This window comes from Poromitra crassiceps, assembly GCF_964638095.1.
Source record: "Poromitra crassiceps genome assembly, chromosome: 1".
Classification (NCBI taxonomy): domain Eukaryota; kingdom Metazoa; phylum Chordata; class Actinopteri; order Beryciformes; family Melamphaidae; genus Poromitra; species Poromitra crassiceps.
Window position 1 is genome coordinate 55,208,887 of NC_139623.1, and position 15,654 is coordinate 55,224,540.

Here is a 15,654-nt window from a genome sequence, read left to right on the forward strand (position 1 = left end):
TGACTTTGAGAACTATGATGAACTGTTAGTCAGTACTCTGTACTGATGTACAAAAGTAACAAGATTGAGGTTGTGAAATCTTCAACCGGAATAAAAAACTGGATATAATATAACTGAATCAAGCACTATCAATATAAGACAAACAAAATGATATTATCAGTCAGGTCGGTAATGACCAGGGGAAATTATATGATTATTGTCCATTGTGTGTATGATACAACTTTGTTTATCATTCTGCCCCTCACACTATACAGTCTGTATTTAACTGAACACACTCTACCTGCCCCTGACCTCAGAGGGGAAGAAAGGATATTGTCAAGGATAGTGTCATAAGCGGGCCTGAGGCAAGGTGTGGTGATCACAAGTATTGTCATAAATATTATGGTAAATTAAATTGGTAAATTGGTTAAGCAAAGCAAGTAATGCTTTTGCAATGTAGTTTGTAAGATGAGATTCATAACTATTAGTTATATGTATTTTCTGAGATTTGCTTATATTAACTATTAACTATACATATTAAAGTATAGATGATTGTTTTGCCCAGCTTATCAAAACAAATGTACAGCATGTTAAAGTTTTAAATAAACACAGCTGATCAGTTTTCAGCTGATGAGTTTCAATCCAACAGGTCTTAATGTCAATTAATTTAGCTTTAATGTGTTTTTGAAACACACACCCATACATAAAATCTCAAGTGAGACTTTTGAGAAAGAAAAAAGTCAAGAGTGTTGACCCCTCTCATATACGTAACTGCCTATAACTGTACATATATTCCTTTCACACTCACACACACACACACACACACACACACACACACACACACACACACACACACTTTTCAAAATAGACACTCTTTCATATTGTATGTGTACATCCTGTACAAGGTACATACTTCATTGGGATTCAATGATTCACAGATGTATCAAACAAATGTATGTTATACTGACACAAATTACCAAATTACCACAAATTCAACATGTAATGCAATTTTCTCAATAATTTTGGTCAAATTTTGGTCAACACATTTGGGATGTCTCAGGTCAGTCCTTGTAATGAGGACCTTGTTATCACTGACATAGCCAGACTTGGCACATCTGGGGTGCCTCAGGTCAGTCCTTGTAATGAGGACCTTGTTATCACTGGCATAGCCAGACTTGGCACATTTGGTGTGCCACAGATCAGTCCTTGTAATGAGGACCTTGTTATCACTGGCGTATAGCCAGACTTGGCACATTGGATGTGACCCAGATCAGTCCTTGTAATGAGGACTATATTTTTGATCAAAAAATAATACAGACAATATATATATAGTCAAGCGACTAATTCACTAATACAATTGTAACATCTTGTATAATATATTCAAAGTATTGTTAATTGTTAATTATTATTATTCAAAACCTGAAAATACTGTAAATACTGTAAATAAACTAAACTAAAACTAAAACTTGCTAAGTTGTACTGTGTGTTAATTTAATGTGTTTTGAAACACATACCCACACATAAAATCTCAAGTGAGATTTTGAGAAAGAAAAAAGAGAAAAGAAAGACAGAAAAAAAAGTTTAAAGTATATAATTAAACCCTTCCCAGCTATGTGATTATGTCTGACACCTAGAGGCGAAAAGTGGTACTGAATTGGCCATCCAAATAGCACGTGGTAAACTAAGTACTTATCAAAGCAACTTATCAAACTCAAACACCCTGACTACTGTAATAGTAGTAATACATTATTATAAATATAGCCACGTTATAAACAACTAACCAGCGCTGGGGTTAAATCAAAAATCAAGTTAAATAAATTTGATCATTCAGTGCCGTTTTACTGTAATGCAAAGTAAGTAGCGTTAGCCGCTACATTAGCCAAAGTACCGGTAGTATCTGACTACCCATAATGCATTACGGCGATAAGGGAGACAGGGCAAATTCGGAAACTCCCCCGGCACCCGCTAGGGGGAGCATTTCATTCAATTTAATTCATTCAACCCATCAAACGAAATGAAACAATATCCGGAAGTGAGCTTAATTTTGCTGTGTCAAAGTCAATGAGCTCCTTTGGTCCATTAATATATACGTCAATGGTCTCCACCACGCTGGGCTTAGGGTTTAGGGTTTAGGGTTTAGGGTGGGACAGGAAATTTCAGAGGTTTGATTGTGGGACAGTGTGGGCAAATGCAATTACAAGAGAAGTTGTAGTTTAGAGAGAAGTTGAGAAGAGTTGTTTTCCAAGCAAAGTGTACTTTAAAGTTAAAGTTTTATAGAGACTAGCACAAAATAGCTTGTTTATAATAATAATAATAATAAACTTTTATTTGTATAGCACCTTTCATACATACGTAAAATGCAGCTCAAAGCGCTTTACACATGAAGAATAAACAAAGGTAAATCAGTGAAAATCAGTAAAACAGTGAAATTAAAAGACATCCATGAACACAAATAAAACAAGAGTTATGTGACCTCTCTTCTTGGTTTTAGTTAAACTAATTGAACTAATTGGACTAATTGTAGCCTGTCAGTATTACTACTATTACAGTAGTCAGGGTGTTATGAAGAGTTTGATAAGTTGCTTTGATAAGTACTTAGTTTACCACGTGCTATTTGGATGGCCAATTCAGTACCACTTTTCGCCTCTAGGTGTCAGACATAATCACATAGCTGGGAAGGGTTTAATTATATACTTTAAACTTTTTTTTCTGTCTTTCTTTTCTCTTTTTTCTTTCTCAAAATCTCACTTGAGATTTTATGTGTGGGTATGTGTTTCAAAACACATTAAATTAACACACAGTACAACTTAGCAAGTTTTAGTTTTAGTTTAGTTTATTTACAGTATTTACAGTATTTTCAGGTTTTGAATAATAATAATTAACAATTAACAATACTTTGAATATATTATACAAGATGTTACAATTGTATTAGTGAATTAGTCGCTTGACTATATATATATATTGTCTGTATTATTTTTTGATCAAAAATATAGTCCTCATTACAAGGACTGATCTGGGTCACATCCAATGTGCCAAGTCTGGCTATGCCAGTGATAACAAGGTCCTCATTACAAGGACTGACCTGAGGCACCCCAGATGTGCCAAGTCTGGCTATGTCAGTGATAACAAGGTCCTCATTACAAGGACTGACCTGAGACATCCCAAATTTTGACCAAAATTATTGAGAAAATTGCATTACATGTTGAATTTGTGGTAATTTGGTCATTTGTGTCAGTATAACATACATTTGTTTGATACATCTGTGAATCATTGAATCCCAATGAAGTATGTACCTTGTACAGGATGTACACATACAATATGAAAGAGTGTCTATTTTGAAAAGTGTGTGTGTGTGTGTGTGTGTGTGTGTGTGTGTGTGTGTGTGTGTGTGTGTGTGTGTGTGTGTGTGAAAGGAATATATGTACAGTTATAGGCAGTTACGTACAGTATATGAGAGGGGTCAACACTCTTGACTTTTTTCTTTCTCAAAAGTCTCACTTGAGATTTTATGTATGGGTGTGTTTCAAAAACACATTAAAGCTAAATTAATTGACATTAAGACCTGTTGGATTCAAACTCATCAGCTGAAAACTGATCAGCTGTGTTTATTTAAAACTTTAACATGCTGTACATTTGTTTTGATAAGCTGGGCATCATCTATACTTTAATATGTATAGTTAATAGTTAATATAAGCAAATCTCAGAAAATACATATAACTAATAGTTATGAATCTCATCTTACAAACTACATTGCAAAAGCATTACTTGCTTTGCTTAACCAATTTACCAATTTAATTTACCACAATATTTATGACAATACTTGTGATCACCACACCTTGCCTCAGGCCCGCTTATGACACTATTTGATTTTGATTTGATTTGATACTTTATTGTCCACCATGGTGGAAATTTTTCTTTGGCTTCTCTTCCCATCAAGATACATTGTGCACAGTCAGCACACCATAAAACATAAAGACATAGAACATAAAACACACATGTACAAGTTAAGACATAGATAGTGCAAATAAACATATGATTCCAAATACAAACACCTAACTAAAAATGGCTTCCTACCTATCTAAAATACCAGTCATATACCTACCTACCTAAAATATTACAAATACAATACCTAACTAAAATGGCTTCCTAATTCCTAACTATCTAAAATACCAGTCATATACCTACCTATCTAAAATATTACATAGCGCAGCAGTGACAGCACACAGGACAGTTCATTTATTTAATGACCGTATGGCACAGGGGATAAATGAGTTTTTGTAAATGTTCCGGTTGGCCCTTGGGACCCTGAATCGACGACCGGATGGAAGCAGCTGGAATGCAGAGTTCAGTGGGTGCGAGGCATCACCACTGATCTTCCTTCCTTTCCTGATAACAGCCTTTTCAAAAATGTTGGAAAGCTGTTTCACTATCCTTGACAATATCCTTTCTTCCCCTCTGAGGTCAGGGGCAGGTAGAGTGTGTTCAGTTAAATACAGACTGTATAGTGTGAGGGGCAGCATGATAAACAAAGTTGTATCATACACACAATGGACAATAATCATATAATTTCCCCCGGTCATTACAGACCTGACTGATAATAGCATTTTGTTTGTCTTATATTGATAGTGCTTGATTCAGTTATATTATATCCAGTTTTTTATTCCGGTTGAAGATTTCACAACCTCAATCTTGTTACTTTTGTACATCAGTACAGAGTACTGACTAACAGTTCATCATAGTTCTCAAAGTCAAATGTAAAAATAACTTTAAAACAGTCAGAACATGAAAAGTTCTGACAGAGTTCTAGAGATTATTACACATTACACATTATTTATGTACCATAACATGTCTTGTGTAGCATAACATGCTGACACCACTTGTCATAAACTGTTTACTGTTTAAACATTGCTTCTAAGCCTGACAAAAACAATGATGACGCATCAAGAGGTACAGAAAATCATTGACACAGCCAACTGATATGTAGGCTTGTATGTAGGCTATGTATGACACACTAGGTATGACACACTTACAATCACCTGAAATTACACATTGGGTAATTACAGTGCTGTAGTGGTAAAAAAAAAGGTGGGTAAACTATACTTTTGACTCGAGGCAGCTTTCTCACGCGGCACCGGCAGTGTTATAACGCGGATAAATAAGCTTCCGTGACCGATATACAAGACAAAATATGAGAGTATATAGAACAACTTAATCTGAATCATATAGCCCTATAAGGTATATCAGGGGGTTCCCCCACATTTCTGAGTAGCCAGCCAGATAGAAAAAGTAGCTGGCTATGGGATGGGCCTTGCCCCTCAAGGGGGGTCCGGGGGGATTCTCCCCCGGAAGATTTTTTTTTTTACATTTTAAAGTAAAATTCATCAACCTGGTGCATTTGAGAGCAAAATGAACTACACACATCTCTAATGTGTTGTGACTTTACAAATAATTAGGCCTAAACAATCAATATAAAATGTATTTAATGAACATTTGTTGAATTTCTCCAGGTATGAAAAGTTAAATTATACAGTAGGTAACCTACTTTAAAGGACCTTGTATGAACCCAGTATATACAGTTTGAAGAGTAATATAGCTCTCTCTCTCACACACACTGTACCTGTGATTGTCAGCTTCAGCTTTATAGCTAAAAGTATGTAGACAGATTGAATCTGTGATTCTTGAATACCAATATATAATTCAAACTGTCCACAAACACATTGGGCAAGGATAGGTAGACAACATACTGTACATGGAAAGTGGTTCTGCCACTCTGGCCACTAAATTTTAGTCAGCCAATATTTATTTATACAGATCTCGGCACAACAAACACCAGTATGTTTCTAGATAGTTTTCAACATGGTCGTATTATATTGGCTTTATACAGTAGCACCTGGACTATTCAAGTCGACTCGCACGCACCTAATGTTACAAACTTTACTTGATCAGAGGGAAATCAATCATGTTTCTTACACCAGTGATTCACTCTTCAGTTGTAAAACGGTGAGCCTATATGATTTTCCCCACTCCGGACACACATTTTTAACCAACCTTACCTATGTTCAGCTCTCCAAATGCGCATTGCGCATCGCTGGCACAATGGCACCGTTGTTTGAAGGGAGCAGGGCAGGCAAGCACAGCTCGATAAAGGCACCAACGTGACCGGGGCCGTGTACCTTTCCCGCGGAGCGCTCCACAAAAATAGGCTACGGTTCGCGGAGATCCTGGTCAGTGCCATGCCCATGTGTAATCTCTTTTCTTTTCTTTTGGTGTGTGACGTGCGTGGCGTGGTCTCCGCATCAACGGAGTTTACGCGAACGTGTTAAAACTCGCGCAATAATAAGTGTGCATAAACGATTTAAACATGTGAGTAAACGATCTTAAAAGGTGCCTAAACGCTGCAGAGCATTGAAAAAGGTACGTAAACGCCGTTTACGTGCGTTTAGCCACCACTACAGCCCTGGGTAATTAGTACCGCAAATCACATGCCATTAAAAACAACCCACTTGTAAGTATGCAAGTATGAAAGATTGCAAGTATGCAATAACTTACAATAACCTGAAATGACACATTGTGTAGGCTAATTAGTACCGCAGATCCATCAATCCTGTGTCTGTTTTACGTGACGTGTAAAACATTTCAGCAAGTCAGAACATGAAAACCCATGTTTGACTATTATGAGTAACTAACATGTATGTACTTTTGTGCCAGGTCTATGAAACCAGCCCCAATATTGTAACACATTTACACATATTGGCTAACATTAGTGGTACAGACGACCCTTGCAGGCACCAGGATAAGGGTTTGGTATACAAATCTGACAATATGCGTTCATTCAATCACAGTTCATGCATGTTCACATTACTAACATTAACAGTCTCTATAGTTACTATGAATTTCACTCAAGTGCTTGTGTAAATTCGCTGGCTAGAAATGGTTAGAAATTGGCTACAACACAAATGTTTTGGATGTCTTCTGAATGTAACTACACTGTACAACACAAATACAACATCTTAGATTTTATTTCCATAAAATATCTTGTTTTTGAACCACCAGGTGTAGACATCGGCCTGCCATTTTGATGAGCTCTTTTACCAGTTTTTCTTTGTACTCACCAATCCAATCTTCATAAGCAAACACATTATAACCAAACAAAACACTCCAATCTTCATAAGCAAATACATTATAACCAAACAAAACACTCCAATCTTCATACGCATACACAGTATAACCAAACAAAACACTCCAAACTTCATCCCCAGCAAGTGAGACATGTTATCTTGACATTCTGTGCACTGATGGGCGTTACAGTAAGAAGGGTTAAATTAGCTTCATAGCGCTACGAAGCTTTTGGGAAACCCAGCCAATATCATTACATAATATATTACATATTACATATTACTGGCTATAGACAGTATAGTAGCTACTTCCTGGGACAACAAAGAGTTGTATCCATGTCAACCACTAGCCCTAATGGTAGACCACTACCCTTTCCACTATCCACTTTCCATAAGCTCCACATTTGTGCCAAAGTTGAATTAAGCTATGTTATTTAGAATGGTACTATTATTGTTGACAATATTGTAACAATAGTCACATTGTCTGAAATCCCTCATCTATAGGCTTGTAAGGAGAGGAGAGAAGAGGAGAGGAGAGAAGAGGAGAGGTGAGGAGAGGAGAGGAGAGGAGAGAAGAGGAGAGGTGAGGAGAGGAGAGGAGAGGAGAGGAGAGGAGAGGAGAGGAGAGGAGAGGAGAGGAGAGGAGAGGAGAGGAGAGAAGAGGAGAGGTGAGGAGAGGAGAGGAGAGAAGAGGATAGGTGAGGGGAGGTGAGGAGAGGAGGGGGGATGGGGGAAGAGGAGGGGTGAGAACACGCGCTATGTTTGCGGCTGGCTGTGAATATGTGTGTGTGCGTGTGTGAGTGGGTGGGTGTGAGTGGGTGGGTGTGTTGTGTGTGTGTTGCCCGGATGGAATCTACAGAATAGCCTGGGAATACCCAGAATGCTTTGCTATGCCTAACTTTTATCAATACATCAAACATATTTGCAGTATACATTAGTAGGCTATACTAGCCAAGATGCCTGCACAGCATGCAATTATGGAATATTTGAATGCTGGACAAAAAAAATAAAAAAAAATAAAAAATAAAAAATAGGCTATTAGGCCGGTGGCACCCTGACTCAGATCCTCACCTGACGCTGACTGCTTATATATCTCTTGACAGACACGCAAAGGATATGTGGGGGGGATGGGGTGAAAAAACTGTGCACTCACTCGCAAGACATTATGCGCACCTCTTCGGTGTTACACTCAGCGTTTTTAGCAGTAGCTATTCATAGCTTTCAAGGGGTGTTACGTGCTGCCGGGAACGCCCACCTGACGGTCAAAAAAACAAACAAGTTTATTTAAAACTGGGGTGATTGTGCAGAGAGCTTTGCCAAGCTTTATACAGGCCGGCCGTGGTAATAGACAAATAAAACGTGGGGGTGGGAGGGGGAGCCGGGGCCTCTATGGGTGAGTCAGAGAAAACATCAACAAGCAGTGGAATCTGTCTTTGGTGGTGGGGCTGAGATAGAGAAACAGTTGAGCGAGCAGAGGAATCTGTAGGCTGTGAAATGTTCAGCGGTGTGAACAAATATTAGTTTAGTAGGCCTAAATGGCCAAATTGCATTTGGCCGAGATCAAAAAGCATGCTGAAGAAGTCGTATTGCCTCATGGGGGGTGCTGCTAACCTGACGCTGCCAGATGGACGGTATAGCTCCACATAGGTTTCACTAAACCAGTCGATCTGGCAATGAAGTCACCAGACCCGCTGACGGAGGCGGGCACTTTGTCCAAGCTACTTGGCAGGTGATTGGATGACCCATCTGTCTATCACCGCTGGTGGGTGTTAACTTCAACCAATCAGATCGCCGAAGGTGCCTGTGTGGATGATCTCCGTGGTATTCATTGATTGAGTCCTCGCGGTCGTAAAGTCACCTTCGAAGCATTTAGTTAGATTATAACGAACTAGTTGTGTGGCTTAGCCTTCCCAAATGTTGAGGGTCGTTTTTTAGAATTTAATACATAGAATTGGGAATGTTACATTCAATTTCATTCAGACTGCCTGTCACTTCCGCGGCGGCAGCCATGTTGAGAGTGAAAAGAACTACAAAGACCATGTACCCACTACTTGCCCAGACGAGCCAGAGCCCGCCTACGGCCGCCGCTGATTGGTCGAGCCGGCATGGCTCGACCAATCATCTTAACTGCCTGTGCGGGTCCAGACCGTCACGGAGAACCAAATGAAATGTGAGTTCACGTGACGGGCGGTTTACCAGGCTAGGGTGCTGCTACGCTGGAAATTAAATTCGTGACGACCCATTTCATCACCACACCAGATGGGCCTAGTTGATACAAAGATATCAGTTTGTTACAAACCCCCTAAACACAAAAAACAGTTTTTGTGTTTCATCATTTAATCAATTTGTGTGCGCCAGACTCGCTCCCCGACGGTTGTTAGATACAGGAAGCGGCTTGCCTCATGGCCTGCTGGTGATCTGTTGATATGGGGTGAGAATTAAATCGCGAAAAAAACTACAAACTGCTTAAACTGATATGTGCAAAAAGAGGAAGTGCCCTATAGGACCAGCTGAATTAAACACTTTTTTACAAAAGGGTTTAAACACAGGCAAATGAGGAAGTATCCCATATTCGCCCACCTGAAAAATTGACTTTTCACAAAAGTTAGAAGCCACGCCCCTTTGATGACGTAGGTACCCTTAACACGCCCCCTCGATTTAGGCTGTTTTTTACTCTTTCTTCGGTAATAGGGGTCCTATACAACTACTCACAATATTCTGTGGGTCTTGAGAAATCACTGAAAACGCTCTGAAAGGGCTGGCACTGGGAGCATCCGTTTTCCAGAAATGGCTGGCACTCAATGAGTTAATTAGGTATATGCTATTTGCACCTCTACGTCAAATACATCGAATTCAAAATGTTTAAGTACGTCCAAAGTATGCACATGACATGTGCACCTATGTGCAGTGAATATGCCACTGTCTCTGACTTGTCTTATCACTCTACTGCCTTATTGCTTGTTGTGTCTCTTGTTGTTTTTGCACTCATATGCCCTGTTATATTTGTACTATGTTGTAAACGGAGTTCACAGCACAAGAATTTCACACGTGATACTTGTACTACGGAGTGACAATAAAAAATCTTGAATCTTGAATCTTTTCATCCAGTTCATGCAAGTGACCAAAATATTACCCACAATCCCATGCGAAGTAGGCTATATTTGTGTTTTCAATTCGTAGTCGCACAAGGAGAATACGCCTATTGACTTCTCATTATCTGAAGGAGCTAAAAACAATTATGACCCACCCACGATACATTTTTCATCTGTCTTGTTTGAATTGAAAATACTCCAGAGCTCGGGGGCGTGTTTTAGCAGCCTGGGTGCGTTTATATGTTTGCCAGGTGAAGTTTTCGAGAGGAACTCGGAGCATTGACAGCGATGGTTGACAGCCAGGTGAGTAATTATTTAGACCGATGCTACTAAAATGGAACATAGAAATGCAATAATTATCAACCATCTGTGTCTGTAACATGGTGTGATTCATTCACCAAATAAAATAAAATAAAACAATTACAAAAACTGTTTTACTATATATTTACTATATCCATTATTACACGTTTAAATTCTGTTTATATGAGCATTAATGGGCAATTTATGTTGTAAAATGTGGACGCATGGGATTGTGGGTAATATTTTGGTCAGGGGTAGCCTAATAGGTCACTCGCACCATCTACTGGATGAAAATGGAACATACAAATAGAATAAAATAGAAGCGAACTACGCGATGCGTATGCAGAATGTTGCGCACGATGCAGATAAACTTCCAGTGGCGTAGTATCAAAAATGCGAACACGCGCGTGTGTGTGTACACTTAACAAAATTTCTCAACAGTGGCAGACGTGCACACGCTGTAAGTAGCTACAGTATGCATCTTGATGTCACAAGTGATGTAGTTTGCGCACGCCATAGTGTGCGTGCGTGTGCGCGCGTACACACGTTGCTGCCCGTGTGTCCTTTGATATTGACTTTGATAGGGCGCCATAACACACGCACATGCGCACGCACGCGCACGCACAAACATTGCATCTCAATACCTTGAAGAAACACAATAAAAGGAAAACCAGCGGCACTGATGAGGTTCAAAAGCGTATGGAAAATAAGAAATCAATAATCATTTAACAAACAAAGGGCATGACATCAAAGTTATGTCCTTTAGCCATTCAAGTCAACTCCAGGTAATCTACCCAACCGAAAGGGTACATTTCAATCATCAACAAACACAATACAAGCAACTCTGCAAATTCATGCGTTATTCAATGGTCAATTCTGTTGGGAGAAATATGATCATCGATAGCTGCTTCCTTGAATCATGCAAGATAGCATCATTCTTAAATAGACTGGTGCTAGTGCTGTGCTATGTTCAGTGAGCAGAGTTATTGACTGGTGCTAGTGCTGTGCTATGTTCAGTGAGCAGAGGAAATGACTGGTGCTAGTGCTGTGCTATGTTGTGAGCAGAGGAAATGACTGGTGCTAGTGCTGTATGTTCAGTGAGCAGAGATAATGACTGGTGCTAGTGTGGTGCTATGTTCAGTGAGAAGAGGTCATGACTGGTGCTAGTGCTGTGCTATCTTCAGTGAGCAGAGGAAATGACTGGTGCTAGTGCTGTGCTATGTTCAGTGAGAAGAGATAATGACTGGTGCTAGTGCGGTGCTATGTTCAGTGAGAAGAGGAATTGACTGGTGCTAGTGCTGTGCTATGTTCAATGAGCAGAGATAATGACTGGTGCTAGTGTGGTGCTATGTTCAGTGAGAAGAGGAAATGACTGGAGCTAGTGTGGTGCTATGTTCAATGAGCAGAGATAATGACTGGTGCTAGTGCTGTGCTATGTTCAGTGAGAAGAGGAAATGACTGGTGCTAGTGCTGTGCTATGTTCAGTGAGAAGAGGAAATGACTGGTGCTAGTGCTGTGCTATGTTCAGTGAGCAGAGTTAATGACTGGTGCTAGTGCTGTGCTATGTTCAGTTAGCAGAGTTAATGACTGGTGCTAGTGCTGTGCTATGTTCAATGAGAAGAGGTAATGACTGGTGCTAGTGTGGTGCTATGTTCAGTGAGAAGAGGTCATGACTGGTGCTAGTGCTGTGCTATGTACAATGAGAAGAGGTAATGACTGGTGCTAGTGCTGTGCTATGTTCAGTGAGCAGAGATAATGACTGGTGCTAGTGCTGTATATGTTCAGTGAGCAGAGGAAATGACTGGTGCTAGTGCTGTGCTATGTTCAGTGAGAAGAGGAAATGACTGGTGCTAGTGTGGTGCTATGTTCAGTGAGAAGAGGAAATGACTGGTGCTAGTGTGGTGCTATGTTCAATGAGCAGAGATAATGACTGGTGCTAGTGTGGTGCTATGTTCAGTGAGAAGAGGAAATGACTGGTGCTAGTGTGGTGCTATGTTCAATGAGCAGAGATAATGACTGGTGCTAGTGTGGTGCTATGTTCAGTGAGAAGAGGTAATGACTGGTGCTAGTGCGGTGCTATGTTCAGTGAGAAGAGGTGCTATGTAATGAGAGCATTTTATACTTGGAGGATCACACTTATGGAGTCGGAGGAAGTGATTAATTAGAAGTGTGTACTATAAAGATTTAGCAGGTAAAGGCTAAGGGCCCTATCTTCGTACGGCACGTATCGTTTGCGCTGCCGTTTGCACACCTCTTATTGCTATCTTCCCTGCGTCTTAAGCTGGTTTTATGCTCGCCGTGCCACGAAGAGCACGGGGGAGGAGCGAGGGGCACGAGCGTCAAATTACGTCAATGTGTTGAGCGCGACCCCCGTAGGCCGCCAACCGCGTACATGAAGATTTTTCTAGCAGCGCAACCTCCGCACGGCTTCTCTCCAAACATGGATGCTTTCGAGGCACTGAGCCCTGAACACTGAGCTGTGTTTTCACCACATTTCTTGACCCATGTGGTAGGCTAAGCTTTGATTTGCAACTGTTCGTTTTTAGTCATTTCACCAAGTAAATGTGTTGTGTTGAGAGCATGGTTGAGAGAGATTAAAAGCAGCACAGAGTAGGCTATCAGGGCTGAGAACTGAAACGGCTATTCAGTAAAAACAAGTTTGGTGATTCATTCATGTGCTGATATACGGTCGTTTGACAGTAAAAGCGCACTCAGTACTGCACATAATAGCGTTTCATTGCGACTTTTCATGGGCTGTTCTCACTATTACCATTGTACAATGTAACATGCTGATCACTTGGCTGCGATTGAGTATAAAAGCATCTGCCCCAGCGCGAGGTCCGCACGTGACTTGTGGAGCTCCGCCTCGTGGAGCCTCGCACGAGTATAATGAGCCCTTTAAGCTATCGTCTGCCTCCACCATCCAGTTTTGCGCTGGGATCTAAGCGCAGACACAGGTGTAGGTGTGGCCCAGGCATGTCCGTGGGCCTCTAGCCTATCATCTCCCTCCCGCAAGTGTCATTTTGTGCTTTGGCGAAGATACCGTCACTATGTTCCGAGCATAAACAGAGGTTTGGGCGTTCCCCGTGCCAAAATAGGCGTTCCAGCGCAATATGTTGGAAAAAATGGCCTTGGGTGCTCTCAATTTTAACCCCACCAAATAGCTGGTCTTAGCACACACAAAAAAACACTACGCCAGGCATACGCCTGAAGCAGAAGAAGGTATTCTCCACACAGTGCAGGAAATCCTCGCTTGGATACATTGACGCACGGCATGGATGTCACTCTCCAACACCTCGCACCTGCACACACTCTTCTCTCCTCAGAATGCCATGTTGATTTTCAACTATAGAAAGGGAAGGGAGAAAGGGTAGGAGGTTAGAGGTTTTGTATGAGCTATGATAACTGAGGAACGAGGACTGATGACTGATAGAGGTTTTGTATGAGCTATGATAACTGAGGAACGAGGACTGATGACTGACAGAGGTTTTGTATGAGCTATGATAACTGATTTTTTGTTTTTTTTCGAGTTTGGAATGAGGACAGACGAGTGATGCCGTATTGTGCGATGACTGACGTGTGAGGAGTGAAACAGTATTGCAGGAAGAATGACAACGTTTTCGTGTGAGGACTGAAGGCAGGGCCGCGGGAAGTACGTGCTGCAGGTGCTGCAGCACCCCCTAGTGGCAAGATGATTTTTCTTATACTGAAAATGTAGCCTATTTAAATAGAATTATCAACAATAACAATCAAGGAAGTTACATGCTTGTAGGCTAGAGAAGAAGAAGAAGCGCGCATGTGCGCACATGTTGGGCCCTATCTTCCCAGTGGCCTTAGGCGCAAAAACTGGCATTAAACGCAAAAAAAACGCGCCCTGCGCCTGCCTCTGGAAGATAGCAACATGGTTTTAGGCCCCGAAATGCGCTTTACGCCGAAGAGGTGTGGCGCAGTGCCAGAATAGGCCAGAATGGGCGTTTCGGCCTTAAATACCGGCCTAACGATATCTTCCCCCCTGGCGTTAATTTAGAGCTTAGCGCTTTTCAAAACCAGGCCTTATTCAGGTCGCCGGTTATATTAGGCTACTGTGCGTAATTGAGCGGAGCTGTCCTCTGCCATCTCACACTCTCTCCCCCTCTCTCTCTCTCTCTCTCACTCCCTCTCTCTCGCGCGTCAGACAGGCACAAAGGCCAATGGAAAAAAGTTGTTATATCGTAGTTTTGAGTGTCATTCAGAGGCTGTTCTCTCCCGCTCTCTCTCTCTCACTCCCTCAAATCTCCCAGCATGCATTGAGGCTAATACATTTCGAGAAGAAATATCAACCAAATCAGCCTAAAGTGGTAGATAGAAATAATGTTTCTGTTCACACAACATGCAATGACTTTACATAATGTAGGCTATAATTATGTCCATCATCTGCAGCACTGGAGAAGAAAAGGTAGCGAGAGAAAAAACGATTCTAATCTGGACAAACTTTCACCAATCTAATCTCATCATGACATAGGCCACATATAGGGATAGGCTATATTTTTCTAGCCAATACATTTAGAACATTCTTTTCACTTTGATCTTGCTATAGTGTAGCGCAGTGATACTCAACTTGCGGCCCGCCTGCGATGGAATTTTTACAGTGCACCTGAACGCAACATGCAAGATACTCGCTGAATAAGTGTCCAAATGTTCATGTCATTCTGGCCAATACTCCACTTCTGTTATAGCGTTTCAGTCTGGAATATGGAATATCTTTCAATAATCTATAGCCCTTTTCCCACATGCGCTTTGTACCGCAAAATGACCAGAACGTGGTGTAATGCCTGCATGTGAGAAAGGCGCCGTGCCGGTATAAGCGCGACCCCGTCGTCCCCGACATTTCACCAGTTTCGATCCAGTCAGAAGAGCGGTATGCCGCGATAGGCAGGCAGGTGAGAAAGGGGACCAGTCATTTTCCGCTATCAGTGGGCTTCGCGGACCAGGTTGCACACAGTAGACAGTCCAACACCAAATACACAGCTGATTGTTCGATATTCCCCTGGTGTTGCGTACCACCAAAGGACTATTGCCAGTCGCAAACGCGCTTCCAGTGGTTTTCGCCACCGGGTGATCTTGCGTGTTAGTGCGGGTCGGACCAGACTCAGCACGTAGTCGAACATGCGAAAATGACGCTTCCATTC